The sequence below is a fragment of the Pseudophryne corroboree genome, unplaced genomic scaffold (assembly GCF_028390025.1).
Source record: "Pseudophryne corroboree isolate aPseCor3 unplaced genomic scaffold, aPseCor3.hap2 scaffold_222, whole genome shotgun sequence".
Lineage (NCBI taxonomy): Eukaryota > Metazoa > Chordata > Amphibia > Anura > Myobatrachidae > Pseudophryne > Pseudophryne corroboree.
In genome coordinates this window covers 559686-565777 of record NW_026968868.1, presented here as the reverse complement: position 1 = coordinate 565777, position 6092 = coordinate 559686, and the positions used below count along the sequence as shown (strand labels likewise).

The window sequence follows — 6092 nt, the reverse complement described above, 5'->3', positions numbered from 1 at the left end:
TAATTTCTGTCATTACCTTGGTGAAAATTCTCGGAGAAAATTCTGGAGAGACCAAACGGCAACGTCTGAAATTGGTAATGACAATACTGTACCGCAAATCTTAGGTACGCCTGATGAGGTGGATAAATGAGTACATGAAGGTATGCATCCTTTATGTCCAGAGATATCATAAAATCCCCCCCTTCTAGGCTGGCGATGACCGCTCTTAGCGATTCCATCTTGAACTTGAACCTTTTCAAGTATAGGTTCAGGGATTTTAAATTTAATATGGGTCTGACCAAACCGTCCGGTTTTGGGACTACAAACAGGGTCGAATAATTTCCCTTTCCTTGTTGAAGCAGGGGAACCTTGACCACCACCTGTTGAAGATACAATTTGTGAATTGCATTTAACACTATCTCCCTTTCCTGGGGAGAAGATGGTAGGGCCGATTTGAAAAACCGGCGAGGAGGCACCTCTTCGAATTTCAGCTTGTAACCCTGAGAAACAATTTCTATTGCCTAGGGATCCACCTGCGAATGAACCCAGATGTGGCTGAAAACTCGAAGACGTGCCCCCAACTGGGCGGACTCCTTTAGCGGAGCCCCAGCGTCATGCGGTGGATTTTGTAGAGGCCGGGGAGGACTTCTGTTCCTGGGAACTAGCTGTGTTGTGCAGCTTCTTCCCTCTGCCCTTACCTCTGGCAAGAAAGGACGCACCTCGTACTTTCTTGTTTCTCTGTGATCGAAAGGACTGCATTTGATAATGTGGTGCTTTCTTAGGCTGTGAGGGAATATAAGGCAAAAAATTTGATTTACCAGCTGTAGCTGTGGAGACAAGGTCCGAGAGACCTTCCCCAAACAATTCCTCACCCCTGTAAGGTAAAACCTCCATATGCCTTTTTGAGTCGGCATCACCTGTCCATTGCCGGGTCCATAGGACTCGTCTAGCAGAAATCGACATAGCGTTTATTCTAGAACCCAGTAGACTAATGTCACTTTGAGCATCTCTCATATATAGGACAGCATCTTTTATATGCCCTATGGTCAATAACATAGCATCCTTATCTAGGGTCTCAATCTCTGCTGATAAGGTATCTGTCCATGCTGCCACCGCGCTACAACCTCGGCCGACGCAATTGCCGGTCTGAGTAAGGTACCAGAATGTGTGTAAATGGACTTTAGGGTAACCTCCTGCTTGCGGTCAGCAGGGTCCCTGATGGTAGCCGTATCCTGGGATGGCAGCGCTACCTTTTTGGATAAGCGTGTCAATGCTTTATCCACCCTAGGGGAGGATTCCCACCGTATCCTGTCCATTGGCGGGAAAGGATACGCCATAAGAATCCTTTTGGGAATCTGCAGCTTTTTGTCTGGAGATTCCCAAGCTTTTTCACATAATTCGTTCAACTCATGTGAGGGGGGAAAGGTTATCTCAGGTTTCTTTCCCTTATACATGTGTACCCTCGTGTCAGGGACAGGGGACTCTGTGATGTGCAAAACATCTTTTATTGCAATAATCATATATCGAATACATTTAGCCAATTTTGGTTGTAACTTTGCATCATCGTAGTCGACACTGGAGTCAGAATCCGTGTCGGTATCTGTGTCAACTATTTGGGATAGTGGGCGCTTTTGAGACCCCGAAGGTCCCTGCGACATAGGGACAGGCATGGGTTGACTCCCTGACTGTTCCCTAGCTTCAGCTTTGTCTAATCTCTTGTGTAATAAGTTTACATTAGCACTTAAAACATTCCACATATCCATCCAGTCAGGTGTCGGCGTTGTCGATGGAGACACCACATTAATTTGCTCCTGCTCCTCTCTAGGAGAGCCTTCTACCTCAGACATGTCGACACACGTGTACCGACACACCATACACTCAGGGAATCCTCTTATCTGAGGACAGTTCCCCAACAAGGCCCTTTGGAGAGACAGAGAGAGAAAGTATGCCAGCACACACCCCAGCGCTATATGACCCAGGAAAAAAACACAATCATTTTATGTTTACCCAGTAGCGCTGTATTTCCATATATATATGCGCCTAATTATGTGCCCTCTCTTCTTTAAGACCCTCTTTCTACCGTGGTATAAGCAGGGGAGAGTCCATGGAGCTTCCCCTCAGCGGTGCTGTGGAGAAAATGGCGCTGGTGAGTGCTGAGGGAGAAGCCCCACCCCCTCAGCGACGGGCTTCTGTCCCGCTCAAATATAGTAAAAAAATGGCGGGGGCTCTTATATATATATACAGTGCCTAGCTGCATATATATTTATTTTGCCAAAGAGAGGTCTATATTGCTGCCCAGGGCGTCCCCCCTGCGCCCTTCACCCTTACACTGACTGCCGTGTGTGAGGTGTATGGGAGCAATGGAGCACAGCTTTACTGCTGTGCGTTACCTCAGTGAAGATCATGAAGTCTTCCGCCGCCTCTGAAGTCTTCTTTTCTTCTCATACTCACCCGGCTTCTATCTTCCGGCTCTGCGAGGGGGACGGCGGCGCGGCTCTGGGACGGACGGCGAGGGTGAGACCTGCGTACCGATCCCTCTGGAGCTAATGCTGTACAGTAGCCTAAGAAGCAGAGCCTATCAACTCACAGAAGTAGGTGTGCATCTCTCCCCTCCGCCCCTCGATGCAGGGAGTCTGTTGCCAGCAGGCTCCCTGAAAATAAAAAAATCTAACAAATATACTTTCTGTCAGGAAACTCAGGAGAGCTCCCTGAAAAGCACCCAGTCTCCTCTGGGCACAGTAGTAAACTGAGGTCTGGAGGAGGGGCATAGAGGGAGGAGCCAGTGCACACCCAGATCTAAAGTCTTTCTTAAAGTGCCCATGTCTCCTGCGGAGCCCGTCTATCCCCCATGGTCCTTACGGAGTCCCCAGCATCCTCTAGGACGTAAGAGAAAAATTATGCTTGCAGAAAAATCCAATTGAGTGATTAAACAGCTCCAGAGCTGCTCTGTAAGGCAAGTAAAAGGGTGTGGGCCCTGCAGCACTACCTGTAGTTTGCATTGTGCATTGGAAGCCTAGTTTGCTGTCTGTTTCCACTTCTTTTTTCTTGAGCCCCTCCCGTCTATACCCTTGTGCACTATCCTGACTTCTCCTCCCGTCTGCTTACTTTGTGCCTTCCAATGCACAATGCAAACTACAGGTAGTGCTGCAGGGCCCACACCCTTTTACTTGCCTTACAGAGCAGCTCTTGAGCTGTTACAGTGCCCAGCTGCTGCAAGAAATCAGCGTGAATGCTTCAGGGGCTGGGGCATGGCCAACATGAGCCCCACACCGAAGGAGGGTGGGGGTGTTTAATGCGAACTAGGGGTCTCGCACAATGCGAACTACAGGTAGTGCTGCAGGGCCCACACCCTTTTACTTGCATTACAGAGCAGCTCTGGAGCTGTTACAGTGCCCAGCTGCTGCAAGAAATCAGCTTGAATCCTTCAGGGGCTGGGGCATAGCCAACATGAGCCCCACACCGACGGAGGGTGGAGGTGTTTAATGCGAACTAGGGGTCATCCAAGTGCCGCAAAAGGCCGCCATGCCCTGCACGCCCCTTTTCTCTTTTCATATGCAGACGAGGGTTGAAGCCAACTTTGACCCACTGCTTGGATGACATCGCCATATGCAAATCCATCTGCTGCAGGCCTTCCCCCAGGAATGCTTGCACTAGTTGTTGCATTTGGTTTGTTGTTTGGGGGTGCTTCAGTATTAGGCAGCCTTCTGCCCTCCCATGTTCATCTGAAAATATGTGTTCTCCCTGCAGTTGTTGTCCCCAGATGAGAGTTCCCTTGTGCTGCCTCAGTTGAATCTCCTTTACTTGACAGAGATGTGCCTGAGCAGCGGCCCTCCCCAGCCCTATCCCAAATCATACTTATTTTGCATAGGAGATACCATGGTCATGAAGACTGTTCTCCCAGGGTGCGGTTCATTCATTGCATTCTGGGTATGCTGACCCCTGTGATTTCCCCAAATGTGGGAAACTCGACTGCATTATTTAATGCGAACTAGGGGTCATCCAAGCACCGCAAAAGGCCGCCATGCCCTGCATACCCCTTTTCTCTTTTCATAAGCAGACGAGGTTTGAAGCCAACCTTGACCCACTGCTTGGATGACATCACTTGCTGCCTTTCCAATGAAGTAAGTTTAATTTAATAATAGGTGAAAAACCATCCCTACAAAGGTGATAATCAGATACTTGGCTTTGTGGACACTTTTCAGAGCACAAATTTGTTAGCATAAAAATAAAGCCAGAAAATGAAGAGCTGTTTAATCACTCAATTGGATTTTTCTGCCAGCATATTTCTTTTTCTCTGCAACCCACTGCTAAATTGTGCTTTGTGGCTGTTTTTTTTATAAAATCACTTAATCAAATCTAACTCTGATTACATCAGAGAAGGCCAGGTTCCCTACACCATAAGAGGTGGTTTGAAATTTTTACTTGTCTACTTAAAGATCACCAAAATCTGATAACAAGGTCAATTACGTCCCTAGGTGGGATTGAACCACCAACCTTTTGGTTAACAACTGAACACGCTAACTGTTTGTGCCTCAGAGACACTTTGCGAAAGTACATACTGACAAAGGCTAATAAGCATTCATCTAGAACGTTTCCTAGAAAAACTTTAAAAAGTCAATAATCTGGAGAGTTTTTGTAAGATGTTTCTTCCATCAACCAATGAAGAAACACATTGGTACTTTCCCATGATGAGTGAGTGCTTCAGGATCTCTTGCACTTACATGTGCAGCAGAGTACTGTAATGGAAGCATGCTGGGTCCATAACCCAGAGGTAGGCAGATTGAAACTATCCTCTGCTATATGCATTGTTTTTTGTTAATTAAAGTAATCCAAAACTGGGATTGATATTTTTGCTCTTTTATTTTTACTTAAAGTACAATAACTTTTACCATTTTAATTTGTTTTAATAGTATATTGACAGTATTGTTTTCTTTCAAAAATCCACTTAATTTTCTTTACCCTATTATTAAAATGGTAATTGACAAAAACAAACTACATTGTCACCAGAAGAGCAGTACAAAATATACAAGTGATATATTAAAATCATCTTTCCAGCTTTAATTTCAATGATGCCTTGGTGCAACAATTTTGTGAGAAACATCTTCACCCATAAAGAAAGATTTTCTTAATTCCTTACCTGTGTGCTGATTAGATATCACCTTGTTTTCACATTAAACAGACTTCCCCTTGAGGAAGCAGCAAGGATGCAGTGACATTTATGTTTCCTGGTGTCAACCTGTATTATTTCAGTAGACATTGAAATGAGGATGCATCTTGCTGCCTTTCCAATGAAGCAAGTTTAATTCAGTAATAGGTGAAAAACCATTCCTACTAAAGGTGTTAATCAGAGACTTGGCTTTGTGGACACTTTTCAGAGAGCAAATTTGTTAGCATAAACATAAAATCAGAAAATGAAGAGCTGTTTAATCACTCAATTGGACTTTTCTGCCAGCATAATTTTTTTTCTCTGCAACCCACTGCTAAATTGTGCTTCCTAGCTGTTTTTTATAAAATCACTTAATCAAATCTAACTCTGATTACATCAGAGAAGGCCGGGTACCCTACACCATAAGAGGGGGTTTGAAATTTTGACTTGTCTACTTAAAGATCACCAAAATCTGATAACAAGGTCAATTACGTCCCTGGGTGGGATTGAATCACCAACCTTTAGGTTAATAGCCATACATACTAACTGATTGCGCCATAGCGACACTTTGCGAAAGTACATACTGACAAAGGCTAATAAGCATTCATCTAGAACGTTTCCTAGAAAAACTTCAAAAAGTCAATAATCTGGAGAATTTTTGTAAGAAACACATTGGTACTTTCCCATGATGAGTGAGTGCTTCAGGATCTCTTGCACTTACATGGGCTATTAACCAAAAGGTTCCCACCCAGTGATGTAATTGACCTTGTGATCAGATTTTGGTGATCTTTAAGTAGACAAGTCAAAATTTCAAACCCCCTCTTATGGTGTAGGGTACCTGGCCTTCTCTGACGTAATCAGAGTTAGATTTAATTAAGGTGCGCAAGGGCATAGAAGGGAGCGGTTTAAGAAAAGAGAAGTGGAAACAGACAGCAAACTAGGCTGGAGAGAGACCTGAGACAAAGAG

At 44.9% G+C, this 6092-nt stretch overlaps 1 pseudogene; it reads left to right on the top strand.

Annotated features, from left to right (window-relative positions):
• Positions 1 to 3830: 3830 nt before the first annotated feature.
• LOC135008365 (U1 spliceosomal RNA) lies at positions 3831 to 4009 on the top strand (annotated as a pseudogene).
• The last annotated feature ends 2083 nt before the right edge of the window (positions 4010 to 6092 follow it).